Source organism: Rattus norvegicus, chromosome 10 (assembly GCF_036323735.1).
Source record: "Rattus norvegicus strain BN/NHsdMcwi chromosome 10, GRCr8, whole genome shotgun sequence".
NCBI lineage: Eukaryota > Metazoa > Chordata > Mammalia > Rodentia > Muridae > Rattus > Rattus norvegicus.
Genome location: NC_086028.1, coordinates 3368517 through 3372706, shown reverse-complemented (window position 1 = coordinate 3372706; position 4190 = coordinate 3368517).

Sequence of the window (4190 nt, the reverse complement as noted above, 5' to 3'; positions counted from 1 at the left end):
TTTAAAAGCCCATGGAAAAGAAAACATTAATCCTGACTGGCAAAACAAAGTTCTTCACAGTTGTAGATTCTTTGAAACTATTTTAGGGGCTCTTTTTGTCCCCCAAACTGGTGAAAAGCACTCAGGGAGAACTTTCCCTCGGGATGGAGACCCTCCAACTCCAAAGACCAGACCGAGACACCACAGGATGCAATCAGCAAGAGGATTTGGTTTATTGTCGGGATACACAGGCACAGGCACCTGCGGGCGCTTCAGTCACTCGGGGGACTGGCGCGCCCCACGGAACCAAGGATGGGCTTTTATAGGATTTTGGGGAGCAGAAGCAAGCATACAGAAGCAGATGCATGGTTACAGGGATATAATTGGTGGATTCTAATATGGCAAGGGTTTAGCCCGGGGGCAAGTTTCCTAGCTACCTTCCTGAAACATAACGGCTGACTCGGCCCCCCAAGGGTTCAGCCCGGGGGCAAGTTTCTTAGCTACCTTCTTGGAACATAACGACTGACTCGGCCCCCCACCAGGGTGTGGGACCTCTCCTGGGGCTTTTTTTCATTGTCAGGTGCTCAACCGAAGTCGTCCTGTTGCCAGGCCTTCAACCAAACATATCTTGCTTGGCAGCCGCTGTGTACTCAGTGTTCTAACCTTTCCCTGAACCAGTCATCTTAAGTACAGCCTTGCAAAATGGCGTTACTGCTGCTAAGCTGGGGTCTTTCATTCCCCCATTTTTTTGCTAACTTTGAGTGAAATCTTTCACTCGACTTGGTCAAGAAATTTCTGTCTGGTGGGGGCTTATTTCCTCACTGACTCTAGACCACAAAAGGGCTAGGAGGAGCCACGTAGGAGTTTTAACTTTAAGGGGTTTGGAGTGTGCTGAACTCTCCATGTCTGGGGTGTAGTGTTGTGATTAGTCAATTCCTTAGACCGGACTGCCTTGACGTGTGGTGCGTGGATCTAAGCCGAGACTCCGTCCTTTCCACCGTGGCTCGAGATTCTTGGTCTGGTGTCTGTGTACCCACACGGTGTCTCCAATCTGGAACGGGTGTGGCACCACCGGATGCTCAACTTGTCCTGGTAAGCAGCGGCCAAAGGTCTCCAGACGTCTCTCTGCACAATCTGTAGGGCCTGTAAATGGGCCCTCAGAGAAGGGCTGTCAGCAAAATCAGCAATGTTTGAATCAAAGAAATACATTATTTTAAAAGGAGTTGTTCCATATATTATTTCAAAAGGAGTTAGACCATGGGGGCCCGGGGTATTCCGGGCCCGATATAGAACTAGGGGAAGGAGGGCCACCCAATCCTTTGAGCCAGTTGCAAGCGTAAGTTTGGATAAAGTCTCCTTAATTGTTCTATTTATGTGTTCTACCTGACCTGAACTCTGGGGTCTATAGGCACAATGTAATTTCCAATCAATCCCCAGCAATTTGGCCACCAACTGACTTACTTGGGAGACGAAAGCGGGCCCGTTGTCCGACCCCAACGCTTGAGGCATGTCATACCTGGGAAAGATTTTCTCGAGGAGCTTCTTGGTGACCATTTTTGTAGTCTCGTGTTTCGTGGGGAAGGCTTTGACCCATCCTGAGAAGGTGTCTACAAACACTAGGAGATACTTGTATCCATATATACCTGGTTTAATTTCAGTAAAATCAATTTCTCAATGGATGTCGGGACGGTGTCCCCTAGGACGAACTCCTTGTCTAATCATGGTCCTTTCCGGGTTAACCTGAGCGCACGCTTTGTAACTCTCAGTCACCTTTTGTATCGCTTTGTCCCGATTTAAAAAAAAAAACACAGATTTATCTCTTCCCGATCTAGTAAGGTTTTTATCTTCTTAAACCCCAAATGGGTTAATTTATGTAAAAAGGAGATCAATTAGACCCACTGTTTTAGTTGAGGGTGGTAGATGGCCCCCATTTTTTCTAGGAGCTCTATGTCCTCATGGGCATAAACCCAACTGGTTTGTCCCACTGGTGGGGGCGTGGGTTGGTCTGGGCTATTTAAGGGCAAGATTTGTTTGCTCATGGCCGCTTTTCATGCCGTGGCATCGGCCAGCCGGTTTCTTTGTGCCTCTGGGTTGTGCCCTTTCTGGTGTCCTGGACAATACATAATATTCAGTCTTTTGGGCAAGAATAGGGCTTCTAAGAGGGCCAGAATTTTAGCCTTATTTTTAATATCTTTACCCTTAGATGTGAGCAGCTCCCGCCTCCGGTAGATCTCCCCGTGGATGTGTGCCGTGGCAAAGGCATAACAGCTGTCTGTATATATATTTAGCCTCTTACCTTTTGTCATCTTGAACGCCTGAGTCAAGGCGATGAGTTCAGCCCGTTGTGCGGAGGTACCAGCAGGCAGGGCTTTTGCCCAAATCACTTTGTCCTCCGTAGTGACCGCAGCTCCAGCCTTTCACTCTCCCTCTGCCAAGAAGCTGTTGTCATCCGTGTACCATGTGTGGTCAGCATTCTGAAGAGGCTGGTCCGATAGGTCCGGCCTGGTTCCATGTACTTCTGCAAGGATTTGTAGGCAGTCATGCTGTTTTGCCTCCTCTGGTAGAGGAAGCAAGGTGGCAGGATTGAGGGCGACTATGGGCCCAAACTGAACCCGTTCTGCATCCAGTAACAAGGCTTGGTGTGAGAATTAGAGAGCCAGCGGTCTGGGGGCTGCTTTACTAAGGCCTCCACTGCGTGGGGTGCTAGGATGGTAAGTGGCTGTCCCAAAGTCAATTTTTCAGCATCCTTGATCAGGACAGCAATAGCAGCCACCATCCTTAGGCACGGTGGCCAGCCGGAGGCCACAGGGTCCAATTTCTTAGACAGGTAGGCCACAGGGCGTTTCCAGGGTCCCAACCTTTGTGTTAGGACCCCTTTAGCATACCCCTGTTTCTCATCGATGAACAGTTACTGAGCAAATTGTAAGGGTTTGGAACAGTCAGATGAATATCTTCTATCCTCTTGTTGACCTTTCTCAAGTCTTGTACTGGCCTATAATCTCTAGTGTCGGGTTTCTTAACAGGCAGAAGAGGCGTATTCTAAGGCGACCGGCAGGGGATTAGGATGCCTTGATCTAGAAGCCTCGTAATGTGAGGCCTTATACCTTGATAAGCTTCATGTGACAGGGGGTATTGTTTTATGGAGACTTGAGTTGTAATTAAGGGGGGCTGTTGGAGCGCCAACCCCATCCCACCAGTCTCTGCCCAAGCCAGTGTCCTGTCCCGGTTCATAGGGTTGGAACTTGAAGGGGAGTTCTGTGGGGGCCAGTTATTTGGGCCCCTCTTTCTTCAAAATGAATTTGTGCTTTTAGTTTGGTGAGCAGGTCACGGCCCAGCAGAGGGTACGGGCAGTCCGGAACATGTAAGAAGGAAAGGGTCACCTTACCAGTAGCCAGCTGAACCCAGCGGTCCGTAGTCCATCTGTATTGTTTCCTGAAGCTTGGGTGAGGACTGAATGTTGGGCTCCTGTGTCTACCAGGAAAGTAACCGGCTGCCCCCCAACTTTAAGCGTTACCCTAGGCTCAGGGGGGGGGCTCCTCCTGGCCCTGACCTCCCTAATCTTTATCTAGAGCCAAGAGGGAGGTTCGTGGTCGAGGCTTTCGGGGTCCGCCAGGCTTCTTGGGGCACTCTCTGGCCCAGTGTCCTTTTTCTTTGTAATAGGCACATTGATCTTTATCCAGCTTTAGCCCCTTTCGAGCTCCCCCCTATCTCCCTTCCTTTCTTGGCCCTGTACTACGGCGGCCAAGATTCGACTCAATTCTTTGTTTTTTTCTCTCTCTCTGTGAACTCTATCTTCTTTTTTTTTTTTTTTTTAGCTTCTTTAAGTAAATCCTGTAATGTATAGCCCTGCAAATTTTCTAACCTCTGTAACTTAGTCCTGATATCTGGAGCAGCCTGCCAGATGAAGGACATAGAGACACTCGTCATTTGTCCTGGGTCATCTGGGTCATAGGGAGTGTACATACGGTAGGCCTCCTTAAGTCTCTCTAGAAAGGTGGAGGGAGTTTCCCCTGCTTCCTGTAATACCTGTTTTACCTGAGCCAAATTAGTAGGGCGTCGTATAGCCCCTCGGAGACCCGCTAGAAGCAACTGGCGATAAAGACGTAGGTGTCCCTTACCTTCAGCTGTATTAAAATCCCAGTTTGGTCCTCAGGCAGCTGGGTGGGACGCCCATCATCTCCCAGAACATGCTTTCTGGCCTCTAGGAACAC